Raw genomic sequence first — 13,638 nt, forward strand, 5'->3', positions numbered from 1 at the left:
AAGTGGATATTTGGCAAGCAAGGACAAACAGGGGCCAATTAAGCACACAAAGCATTGGACCTAATTACTAACAGCCCTTTATGGTTCCTTCAATTTGATGGTTTCTGAAAAAAATAAAATACTATGGGTCTCAGAAGTGTTTGGCATAAGACTCAAAAGTACAAAGTGGACACCAAGGTGAATTACACCCATCCACGTTTGGTGTGTAAAAAAATGTTAACATATTCATGACCTGAGCTACTCATAAATAGCAAATGGATTGAACCTAAATTCTTTTTCAGTGTCAGCCTGTGCATTAAAGTGGACCTGAACTCAAAGACTGGGGACTTTCTATCTTATAGGGAACATGTAGAATCTTTAATTGTGCCTAAGCAGTACACTGACACAATACCCTAATTTGCCTTTACTTTGTCTGCATTCCTCCTGAAAAATAGCAGAGCACTTCCTGTGCCCACAGTCTCTTAGCTGTGTATCGGCAGAGCGAGATCATCTAAGGCACTTTGCTTCTGACAGCTGGTATCGCAAGATTTAGAATGAGATTTGGTGATGCCACTACTGTGCTGCTCACTGTTCTCCTTGCTATATAGGAAGCTGTAACCAAGGAAGTGCAAAGATCACCCTGCTTTTGCTTCATACATTCTGTGGCTCTTTGCTTTATCCACCTTTCCAGATGCTTCTTGATTATTACTCCACCAGTCATTAGATCACCAGCCATCAGGAGGGGGAGCCCCAGATCTGAGATGAGGAAGCAAAGTTCGGTCTCCACTAAGATGGCCGCCTCAACATAAAGCCACAGAGTAGACAAGGCATGGTAAGTTCTTAATGGGGAAAGGATCAGATGCAGAAGGAGTACAGGCAATACTGCGGACTAGTGCTTTGCTCTCTGCCTGCCTTTTTTGGGCACAGTTTGCACAGTTCAGGTCATCTTTATATACATTTAAGCAAATGTGTTCCTATTTTAATGAGTTTACATCAAATGTGTTATAAATAACATATAACATTTACCTATCTATATTCAACGTTATTCTTTGGAATGCCAGCAAATTCTGATCTTTATTTTAATAATCAAATACATCAAATTCTTTATGTGTGCAAAATTACACTTTAATAATAAAATATAGACTCATTACTTTCCCTCTTGATATCAGGCCGTTAGTTTTTATCTTAACAGAGTGTATAATCATACTGTAGGTGAATGGGCACAGTGCAGGGGTTTAATGAAGTGCAGTGGTTGATGATTAGTCTCAATGTATGTTCCTTATTTTGTTCAATGCACAGCAGACATACAATTCAGCAGGCCTGAGAGTTCAAAGGTAAAGCGTATTTGTTGGTGTGACCCAGCACAACAGTAAAACAGACAGCACATATTTGTTCTTCTTCTGAATCAAATAGTTCCTTCAAGAGTCATCATACAAGGGATTGTTATAATTTCCCAAGGAGCCATAATCTGGGTCTTCCCGTAGTCTTCCATACGATCCACGCCTACAAAATAGAACATTTGCAAAGTTAGATGGGTTGAGAACATGCCAGACAATAACATGTAGCTAAATTCAGCTCTCCCAAAGTTTCCTATTATCTAGTGTGCTGTCATAGCTAAAGGGGCCAAAATATATGGCCATCATTTCTCAGGATGTTCTGAGTTTTGTGAAAGCCTTCACAACGCTCTCCAATGCCTTTTTTCAATACTTGCGTCTATACACACAAACAGTTACATACAGTAAGTGCCAGCTTCTAATGCAAGCTAAAGAGAAAGCTGGAAAGCTTGTAAAGTGCTTATTCAGCATTAACTGAACTATTTATTATGTATGATATCCCAGTAAACTCCAGGGAAAACTATATAGCAGGTGGTTGGCCATAAATCAATGTGCCAGAGTTGATACCAACAGTGGAGGAAAAGCCTTAACAAAAATATCAGTGTTCTGCAGACCCACCACTAGAGTCACCACTACACTATAAAATCACACTTCCCACTACCAGAACTCCTCTTCTTATAAAGTATGGTGGGGCTGCAGCAATAGAGCATCAAAGAGTTTTGCTCTGGCGTCAGGAAAGCTTTAAAAATGCTTAAAAAGAAAATGTCAATGCTATTCTAATTTTTGTATAAGGCAATGGTAACGTCCATAACGATGAGTCCTAACAGACCACATCAAATCCTTATAGGATCAAAACTCATAGATTTATTGCAAACTCATGTCAGTTTGCAATAAATCTACGAATTTTGATCCTATAAGGATTTGGTGTGCTGGTGACGTTTCTGCAATTATCTGTATTTGGCAGCGCCATCCACAGTCATTCCAAGCACCCCTCCCTGATCACAGGGTCATACCGGTAAAGAGTGCAACTAGCCTTTTCTTTTTTCTAACAGACCACATGCCCGGCCTCACTATGGTATCTAATATGTGAAAGAGTTTAAGATATGGCATGAGCATAGCCGCTTCACCTTCTCGCTATGTCCGAAATAAGCTGGTCTGAACATGGATGACTTCACTTTCCTGAATATGGAAAGCTATCAGCTATGCTTTGCTGGAGATGTGGCAAGTATATCAGGGAAAAAAAAAAAGCAGATGATATATGCTTTACTACACCAGCTTCCATTCAGTGTTAAAATATCAGCTTTGGATGGACAAGGCCTTCAGTTTTTATTTTATTTTTTATTATGACCTATCTAGATTATTTATTTCACTGATTATATTTAGTAAGCTTGTGTATTATCCGGGTGAAGATTTCCAGACATTAATGGACAATATTCCTTCACTTCCCTGTTTTAACATTGTAAATGTTTTGTATAGTTTAATTTTAAATGTGATCACACAAGATTCAGACAACTACCCAGGATTTACACATTATGCTAATTGAATAAGACTAGAAAAACATTTGAGTCCTGGATGAAAATTGTGTGAATCTTGGGTGATAAATTTTAAACAGACCCTTTAGTACTGGCTGCTCTAGGAATTAACTATCTCAATTAGTTGTCTATAGCAGGGTATCTGTATGATCTCTATTATTACTTTTTGAACAAGTAATAATATCTGTCACGTCAGGGAACCTAAGACCCAGGTGACGCCATTGGGCAAATATGGTCATATTCCGGGTACGTCAGGGAGGGACCCTGCGTCGCCCGGAAACAGTGGGTTTATGACATATTTGACACATTTATTTTGTGTGCTAGTGACTAATCTTACAACAGGATTTGGCGCCATGTAAATCTGAGGATTTACATGGCGCCATCCTTTATTGTCACTATGAGCAACACCTTATTTGAACTGGTCATAGCGCTCCATGGAGTGCAGGTGGTCCCTTTATCACTTCATAGGAAAAAAAAAATTACAGCTCCCTTGACAGGTTCTTAGACATTGAAGGTTCAGCAGTCCAATGTTTTCCCTTGCTATACACATGTTCACATTGTTAGGAGAAATATTTCAATGGGGACACCTGATCTGGTGACAAGTGTCTATGTGGGACTCCCCTCACTTTAAAATGGTTTTCTCCCATGTCCCGTTGTGTCTCAAGGACACAACGTTAAGTGAAACCTCCACAAGAGGACACAGGCAGAATTCTCTACTCTTATATAAAAAAAAAAAACCTTTGACTTTAGATATCCTTTGTAAATATTTGTAATGAATGCATCACTGGATTGAAATATTTTTTTATATATATTTGCCTAGAGTTCTGCTTCGAAAAGTGCATTTCTTCATGTTAACATCCGCAGATAACACTGTTGGCTTGCTTACAAAAAGTCAATTAATCCCTCTTTGTTTGACTGTGGATTCCATCCATGTACTCTGGCCTTTTGCTCATTTTGTAAATGTAATTATAAATGCAATATGCCACACTCACATTTCCAGATCACGAGGCTGTCTGTTGAGATGCCATACTGATTATCTGATGCAGTTGAAATGCTCACTACATAGTAATCAGAACAGGCAAGCTGAGGTTTTGCTTGTTATAGATAACATACAGCTATTCATAAACCATTTCACAGAGTAATATGCTTGGCCGGTCTGCAAGGATAAAAAGACTGACAGATACATTTTGTAGAAAACATATCATCCAGGACTGTGAAAGGTGAATATGTGCTTCTTGCATACCTACCCATCATCAGAGAGAGCACAGGGGAACGTGATTCACTAAATGATAAAATGTCATTTTTTCCAGATTTCAAAATATGAACTACTTGATAAGGAATTCTATAGTGCTTGTTAATGTGTTGTATTTTTATTTTGTGTCTTTCCTATATAACAGTAAAATGGACCAGTCTGGGGACGGAAAGATGTGTACCATTATTAAAACTTTTAATCTAAATAATAAACAGGATGTAATGTTATTTTAACTTTGGCTATAGACAAAGGAGGGTTCAACATGCAGACACAATTTGCAGAATAGTATTTTATTTTGAAAGATTCTTCCTTGGCACTCCAAGGTCTAAGGTTCAATTCTAAAAAAGAACACTATTGTCTTATACTGTCTTTGTATGAACCCTCCAGGTTTGCGGTCTGCCCACCAACTCTTCTAACATATAGGTAGGTTAAAGAAAAACTTTTTGTTCAAATTATTTTTGCATTTCGTTAAAATTATCTTTCCATTTCAATCTGCAGCCAATGTAATTTTCTAAAATTGTTCAAAGATTCAATGCAATATGGCAACCTGGGGGCATTCTGTACACCATTAGTATACGGAAGGGCCAAGAAATTTGATTTCCTGCTTCTGTGATTGGATTACGTATTTTCTCAGACATCAAGTTGCATTTTAGCTACCCCTGCAATAGAAATTAGATTTTTGGTAAAAGACTCCCAAATGCCTGTCTACTAAAGGGAAGCAGACACTACAGCTGTCCACGTTGTGATGATTATAATGAAGGCTAACCTTCCCATTCAGTTTGGAAAGCTCACAGTGAAATAAACAGCTATTTCTTGAGAACAGAGAAGGGTAGGAGTAGGAATCTGCAACAACGTGGGTTAAAATCCCTGCAAAGTACATTGTTCAGCCAGAGGGGATTGTTTTTTTCCTTAACAAAAGTGGAGTTATGATATCTATCCAAAGGCTTACCCCTACTGTGAGTGTAGGATTGTGCTAGGAATATTAGACAGTTCATTTAGGTACAGGGATGGATGCGAATGGTTCAAGAAGTGCTATATGAAGGAATAAATATATATAAACATATAAAGGGCTATTCATAGGGCTATTCACAAAAGAGTGAAGAGTTTGGAGAAGGCAGGAGAAGTGAACAATCTAGGACAACATAGCTGAACTGGAAAGAAAGCTGAATTGGAGAATTTTTCCAAATCAGCTATGTTGTCCTAGATTGTTCACTTCTCCTGCCTCCTTCGCCAAACTCTTCACCCTTTCTGTAAATAACACTGTTAAGGCTTGAGCAAGTATGCTTGTTAATACAGCCAATAAGATGACTATACAGATAGTCGCATATAACACCTTCTTATATTAAGAAAACTAGAACAATTGAAATTTTCCCTGAGATTGGTCAAGCAAAACTATTTAGAGCATTTTAAAGGCATCCATAGACACCGAGGATCATTGGCTGATAATGTATAGCATTTTATTTTTATAGATTTATTTGGACAGGTCATTAAAGGCTTAGACCCTCTGCAAGGTTTTTACTGCTGTCACTGTAGGGATATTTCCTAATCTCTTGACCAGTGTCACTGTGACTTGGCCCAATAGTGTCACCATAAGCAACAAGTCCAAACCCTTTCCCCATGTTTTTTTTTTATTGCTGTGTCCCCACATTTGCTCCCTGTATTACTCCAAAACAGGACATGAGGGGAAATCTCCCAAATTTGCACACAGAGAATGTCCCTTACAGAGGTTTTCATAGTCTATCCAAAGCTAAAAGAGTGTTTGGATCCCACTTTAATTACCATGTAGACATACAACTGTAGTTGTATGTTTTGGATAGCGCAGCAAAGCAGCAGCTACAGATCACAAGCTTTGCAGAATAGAAACTTCATCAAATGGAATGTCTGCTGACCGCAAGTTCGAGCCATATATTCAGTAGTAGTTTCATTTCCTTGGTGAGAGCTGACTCATTTCTGTTTCCAGCATAATAAACAGAAAATTCCTCTCTAATCTCTAGAGCAGTGGTGTCAGTCATATACACAGGGTCATTGATAGCAAGGAGTAGCAAGAAAGAATAAAAAAAAAAACTGTCTTGTTCTCTTCCTAATGATTAATGTTCCAGAGAAGTGAAAAAGCTTTCTTCATCGGCAAAAGAAAAGGTATGTATACATTCCTAAATACAGGCGCAGCATGAAAGTGCCCATATATAGCCATTGCATTAGGCAAAATACAACTTTTTTACATTAAATTATCTGAATGTGTGTTTTTGCTGTGTATTCTTGATGTCTCTAATGGGTGTATGATAACCACTAGATCCTTGGTTCTCAACTGGTGGGTCGTGACCCAAAAGTGGGTCGCGACCCCGTGTTCAGTGGGTCACCGTGTGCCTTCCACTTTTCTAGGTGAGAGGTTCTCAGCACTGTCAGTTCTCGCACCAAGCAGCTATTCAAATTATGCTGCCCGGTACAGAGTGTCTGCTTGGGGTGGGATATGGCTATGGCCATGAGGGAGCTCTGTACATATATACGTATGTACGTACGTACGTACAACTCCCTTGTGTGCCCTGTAGAGGTGCCTGGACCGGAGTGATGTAACATTCTAGCTCCTGGCACCTCTACAGGACACGCAAGGGAGCTGTACAAGCAATGCACATATGAATGGAGCTCTGTCACAGCACAGCAGCCCACACTTGACCCCAAGCTGCGGATCAACTCCAGTTTTCATAAGGTATGGAGATTGGGTGGATCTTTTAAATGGCATCCCTAATGCATCTCCACCCACAGTTCGATTGCCTGCACTGGAAGGAGCGGTACCGCAATGCTGTGTATTACATTGCAGTGTGACTTGGGCTGTGGCTTAATGACCAAGGACAAATGTGGGTCCTGAGGTTACACAGGTTGAGAATCACTGCACTAGATGATATGTGCAGCTATACAATGCACACACTATACAAACATGGCTACTATCCTTGAGATTGTGAAATTCAGGTTTTGTATCAAATGCCAAAAAGTTCAAATTAGTGAAAGGTGGTCCTAATTTGAGTTGAGTGAAGTAACCCAAACATAAAGAGCATTTGCAGGCAGCAAGGGAAAGCTTGTGACCTGAAAATACCACCGTCGAAAAAATGCAACTGTGCAACATCAGAAAAATCGTTGAGGTGCATTGTGTTAGGCAGATGCTTTCCAGGTGGTATTTTACTCCAGTTCGATTGCACCATATGTTTCCCTCGGTGACGCAGACCTGCTGGAGATGTCAAGTTGCTGAAGGTACATATTTGCATATGTGGTGGTCATGTCTTTTGATTAAGAGGTTCTGGGATGCGGTGTTAGCTGTGTACGATAGGGCACATTTCACGACCACACGAAACACTCCTGCCCTGACACTCCTGACACTGCTCCCCTCCCGGATTTCGAAAGCGAAGAAATCCCCCTTGCGGTTTTTCCTCTTTGCACCCAGACAGGTTATCGCAGGACACTGGAAGTCCACCCTGGTTCCCCCCGTGTCGGCATGGCTGACTTGCCTGAACGATACCATGCGTATGGAAGAAATGGTCGCCATTGATAACGACCGTATGGCATCCTTCCGAGACCTGTGGTTGCTCTGGATTTGCTTCCAGGACTCCGCTGCTTTTCCTGTGGTACTGACCTTGTTCTCATAGTTGGGGTGTTTCCTGTGGCTGTCACCTTACCCATTTTGTATGTGCTATGGTCTTATCGCCATTATATATGTCCTCAGAACCCCGATAGCTCGTTTACAGAACCCACAATTCCCACCCACCTCCCCTGTTGTCTATGTTGCGTTGTATCCCCTAGTGTTGTCTTGTACTACGTCTCATGGTTTGTCCCCCCCCCCCCACTTTCTGTTTATTGGAGCATACGACATGGTTTAGGGCCAACAGCGGTTGGAGTATGCCTTGTAGATGAGCCCAGCACATCTCCACGATTTTGCTAGATTAGGCCGAGCTTCATGCCCTACTGTGCCTGTATGCCTGTTATTCTCCTGTACACATGCATAATGTTTTGTTGTTTCTATGCAAAATTAATAAACTTGATTTGACTAAAACCGCTTTTGACCTAAAACAGCGACGATTCTGCGACCGAGCTCAGTGATGTGCGAACTTGGTACTCTATTGACTGTGGTCCCATTTACTGGACCATTTTTTTATTATTATATTATAATTTTTTATAATTATGTATAATTTATTATATTATAATTTTTTAATTTGTGTTTCAAACTTTATCATAGCTGGGATGTCTACTGGACTCTTGTTTGGACAGATTTAGGTGAGTTATTCCTAAAATTTACTAAGATTTAAAAAAACAAATTTCCATGAAAAACAATGTACCACTTTGGGATGCTAAAATCCTGATAATCATACTGCCAGGGAGGTTAAGAAGGAATTTCTGTTACGGCAGGCAATACCAGCATTTGATGTACTTACTTTTTCTTAGTGTTCTTATTAGTATACCACCTCTTATATGTAGGCACTGTTTAAATAAAAGCCTACATGGTTAATCACAAAAGGGTGAAGAGTTTGGAGACGTGAACAATCTAGGACAACATTTAAGAAGATTCTCCAATTCAGCTCACTTTCCAGTCCAGCTATTTTGTCCTAGATTGTTCACTTATACGTTCTCCAAACTCTTCACCCTTTTGTGAATAAAATGTTTGCATGTTCAAGTCACCAATTTTCATGAGGTGTACTTTTCACATGACTGTATTACACTACTCCTGCCTATTATGTTTACAGTGTTTTTAGTTTACAGGCTCATGTATGCAGAATAGCGAGTCAATCTTGTGTTCTTGACTATGGAAACAGAAAACAAAAGTTTTAATTCCCAGCCAGAATTCTAAACATAGCTAAAAGTACAAATTCCGCAGTCAGTATTCTAAATACAGCTAAAAATATTTATTTCCCAGACAGAATTCCAAAAAACAGCTAATAATAGTGGTGTCCCTTGTGATAACCAAAATAATAAGTGGTAACGGATTATGAGGAACTGTGATGAATGTGTGTGAACCCACTATCTAGTTCCAAAGGTTACAATGAAAACTTTCCTGTAAAGTATATATAAAACCATTTTTTCATCTTGAATAGAGAAGAGAACGATTTAAATTTCTGACAAATGTTTTTATGTGCCATTGTAGATATTTTCCTTTACATCCTGTCTCAAAACACAGCAGGAAGTGAGAGAGTAGTTAGGGGAATCCTCTCTCAGATAGTTCTCACTGGAACATGTGTCCCTATTGGAACACTTTCCCTCTATGCCTGTTCCAATACGTAATAAAAAAGCATTAGATGCACCTTAAGACAAACTAGCAAAAATATTCCCACTCCAGATATGGCAAAAATAACAAAGAATGCTAAAAAAAGTGAGCATTATGTGCTGGAGAGGAGCTTGGAGGGTATGGCAGTGCGCAGTATGTACAGAAGAGGAGTTTTGAAGGGTATGCCAGTAGGCAGTATGTACAGGCGACGAAGGGTATGACAGCAGTCAGTATGAGGACAAGAGTGTGTAGGGTATAACACTGGGCAGTATATGCAGGGGAGCAGTGCAGAAGGTATGGCAGGGGTAGGTAAGGGCAGGATGGGAGTGTGGATGGTATGACAGTGAGCAGAATGTGCAGGAGAGGAGTAGATAATATGATAGCGGGCACTGTGTGCAGGAGCAGAGTGTGGAGGGTATGGGAAGGGGGCAATATGTGTAGAGGTAAGCGGAGGGTATAACAGCAGGCAGTATGTGCAAAAGAGAAGTGTGGAGGATATGACAGCATGCAGTGAGTGCAGGAAAAAAGTGAGGAGGGTATGACAGCAGACAGTATGTGCAAAGAAGGAGTGCAGAGGGTATGATAGCAGGCAGTATGTACAGGAGAGGAGTGCAGAGGGAATCACGTCAGGCAGCATGTGCAAGAGAGAAGTGTGGAGGGTATGACGGGGCAGTATGTGCAGGAGAGAAGTGTGGAGGGTATGATGGGGGCAGTATGTACAGGAGAGAAGTGCAGAGGGAATGGCGTCAGGCAGCATGTGCATGAGAGAAGTGTGAAGGGTATGACGGCAGGCAGTATGTGCAGGAGAGGAGTGTGGAGGGTATGACGGGGGCAGTATGTACAGAAAAGGAGGAGTGCGGAGAGTATGACGGCAGGCAGTATGTGCAGGAGAGTAGTGTGGAGGGTAGGACAGCCGACAGTATGTGCAAAGAAGAAGTGCGGAGGTGTAGAGGAAAGTCTTAGGAGTTTAAAAAGACCTCAGGCCTGGAACAGCAGGCTGACTCTCTAGTTACAGAGTAGATTGTGCTGAATAAATCAGGTTAGAAACATCCCCTTGTAAATCTGAGTCATTTGGAAGTGGCTCAAGAACTGCAGTTCCAAGGGTAGACCGATGGAACTCTGAATCTGAGAGATTGTAACAGAGGCCTGGGGCGCAGCTGGATTTGGGGGCCCAGGAGCGTCAGAGACAGGCTCTGCTAGAGACGCCGCCAGAGAGTGTTTAGGGCCTCTGCGGGCAGAGTGCTCCAGTAACTCGGCACAAACAGACCAAAAATATCTATGGACATGGGGGAGACCTGAGTCCCAACCCGCTGGAGCTGAAGAAATCTTGACAACCCTATAATAATTGGGGTACTATGTGCTAGATTACAGGTGCCAGTATCTTGTGGAGCTACTGGGTAAATGCCCCCCAGAGCCAGTAAGTGTGGCTCCTGTAACAGTGGGACTGTACTCTGTGCATATTTTGAGAAGACATGCTGCACTGCATAGCAGAAAGCAACTAGGTCAAATGTGAAGCTTTGAGTACTCCCAAACCCAAGCAGAAAGTGCTGATAAAGTGACCAAGTCACTGTAGGTGGGCAGTGAAAAAAGACTGGAGGTCAGATGATCCACTTCAGGAGCAGCAGCGGGATGGAGCAGCTCCAGTAGAATGTCAGGAATGAATGCAATGAAAAGAGAGCTCTATCTACTCAAAAATGATATCAACATGATATAAAATGAATTTGGGTACAGTGTTGCATGACAGAGTAGTTCTCAGTCAAATCTTCCCAGCACTGAAAACTGGCCTGATGATGAAGGGGGTTTAACATGCCGGCACTGAAGTGGTTAGTTCAAGTTCAGGTACAATGAATAAGGCACCATTGATGTGAGTTCATTTTGCAATGTATTCAGAAAACCATTTTTTTTCAACAACTTGACTATAAATCACACTGTGGAACACTACTAGCTTCCGCTCTGAATCCGAGCGGACAAGACTAAATAATTCACAACTTTTCAACAGAACATTTTTAAAAGCACCCCCCAGAACACTGCATTTGCTTACCTAATTTTCCAGAACGCTGCTCCTCCAAATATTATTAATACAAGGACAATTACAATTACGGTGATTGCAGCCACACTTCCTGCAGAAAAAAAGAACACAAAGCTTAAAATATAATAAAGTTACTGAAAATATTATGCAATATAGTCAAAGTATCTCCAATGAAAAGCACGTGGATTTAGTAAACCCAGTAGCCTTATTCGTTGAGGCAAAGCACAATCATAATCTTGTGCTAAGTGCAATAATTCATGGCAGGTAATCAGAAAACATCTCTGGAATAAGTGGGTTTATTAACAGGAAAAAAAGATCTTGGGCTTGGTATGTACATCACAAGGTTAGCATCTGGATGCCAAGAGAAGGGGTCTGCAGTGTGTGGTGCTGTTTCCTTGTGTAAGGGTTACTACTACTACTACCGTACTAGTACTACTACAGCCCTTTGCCACTGATCCCTGTAGTAAATAAGGAGTCTACTGACACCTCAGAAATCGATTTTTTTTTTTTATATACACTACTCATCTGAACTACGATTTACAGCCTGCAAACATGGAATCTAGAACAGCATATTGTCTCCCGAGCACAAATGTATTTTCTGCTCCTCATACACTCAAGTGCTCTATGAGAGCATTTTCTCTAATATAACTGTATAGTATTCCGTTTTTGTGACGTTCCGGTGTGTTTTTTTTTCTTTTTAGCTTAAAATGGGCTTTCAGGTGCTGTCCGAAGCTTTCCAGTGCGTTTGCATGCATTTTTATGCATTTACATGCATTCCAGTGCGTTCCAGACCGGAGAAAATTAGACAAGCAGTATTTTTTTTTTCTCTGGACTGGACAGAGCCCAGAAATACATTGGGATGCTTTTTCGGTCCGGGAACAAATTGTTCTGGTCTGGACATGGTCCAAACAAGCCCCAAATACTAATCTCCAAGTTCCCCTTTTACCTTTTTAGAACTTGCAGGAAATAGGAGTACAGACTGACAGGTTATTTAGGCCATAAAACACTGGTCTTTAAGGAAGAACGCCAGGGAAAAGTGTTTTTAATCCGTGCAGGGCTACCCCTCGTTTTTGTCTAGGTGCTAAAAAAATAAAGTTATACTCACCCGAACTGCCAATCCAGCTACCTGCTTCTCCAGCCCCTGAAGCCTGTCCCTTCCTCCGCCATACCAATGGTATGTCCCTCGGCATCCTCATGTCCTATGCACTGTGTATAGGACATAATGACTAAAGGGACCTTAGACCACAGCAGTGGAGGGGGAGAGAGGCTCCAGAGAATGAGCAAGCCAGCTCAGAGGATTGGGTGAGTATAACACCTAGATGAAATCTAGCACTTAACCCTTGCAGTGTGGGGGTAGCCCCACTGCAAGGGCTAAGATCACTTTTGTCCAGAGTTCTGCTTTGAGGACTAAGTTCACCTTTTGGACCATGTTCCATCAATATTTAGGGTGTAACATGAAGCGTGATCACTTAAAGACCCCCACTCCCCTCCTGTCCCCCCATTTGCCTGAATCGCGGGGTTTACAGCGGCAGAGGGACTTGTAGTTCTCAAAAGAATACAACTGCAGTGACATCACTGCACTTGTCCTTTCATTCTTCCTCCCGTCATGTTGCTGACCTTGATACGGATATTTGGAGACATGGACAGGGGGAAGAGTGTGCAAGATCCAGAGCATTGCACCTGTGATCTACCGATCTTGGTTGCAATTCTTTACTGGCTCCAGTGCAATAAAAAAATAAAAAAAAATAATGCACATTTATTCTTTTATGAGGAAGTGTGCATTTATTATTGTTTCTCAAAAAGTGGACCTGTCACAAATCTGGTCGATTCAAACTGACCATATGATGAAAAATACATTTGTTGCACACCTAATGTCAAAACAATCAATAGATCTAGGGCTGAATGTGAAAACATTTAGTAGATCCGGGGATCCATATATTTAAATCTTTGATCTTTCCTGTTAATGTTGTGCTTGGTTCTGTCCCTTTCTACCTTTCAGGCCTTCCTACAGGTTTTTAAATGAGATGGAAGCCTACCTGACCAGCAGCAGAGTTCTGGTGGCAGAGACAAACTTGAACAAGATTTACATACAGGGTTATTCACAAAAGGGTGAAGAGTTTGGAGAAGGCAGGAGAAGTGAACAATCTAGGACAACATCACTCAACTGGAAAGTGAGCTGCATGGGAGAATTTTTCCAAATCAGCTATGTTGTCCTAGATTGTTCACTTCTCCTGCCTTCTCCAAACTCTTCACCCTTTTGTGAATAA

The 13,638-nt window shown here is 41.1% G+C and overlaps 1 long non-coding RNA gene across 1 annotated transcript in view; it reads right to left on the reverse strand.

The window, feature by feature from the left end:
• Positions 1 to 1,136: 1,136 nt before the first annotated feature.
• The window catches only part of LOC108784462, a 26,092-nt gene continuing 13,590 nt past the window's right edge, over positions 1,137 to 13,638 (reverse strand). Inside the window, exons 2-3 of the long non-coding RNA XR_001941069.1 lie at positions 11,384 to 11,462; positions 1,137 to 1,482 (exon numbers count right to left, since the gene is read on the reverse strand). This is a non-coding gene — a long non-coding RNA (uncharacterized LOC108784462). The remainder of the gene's footprint in view (positions 1,483 to 11,383; positions 11,463 to 13,638) is intronic.

Source organism: Nanorana parkeri, unplaced genomic scaffold, assembly GCF_000935625.1.
Source record: "Nanorana parkeri isolate BGI_ZX_2015 unplaced genomic scaffold, ASM93562v1 scaffold115, whole genome shotgun sequence".
NCBI lineage: Eukaryota > Metazoa > Chordata > Amphibia > Anura > Dicroglossidae > Nanorana > Nanorana parkeri.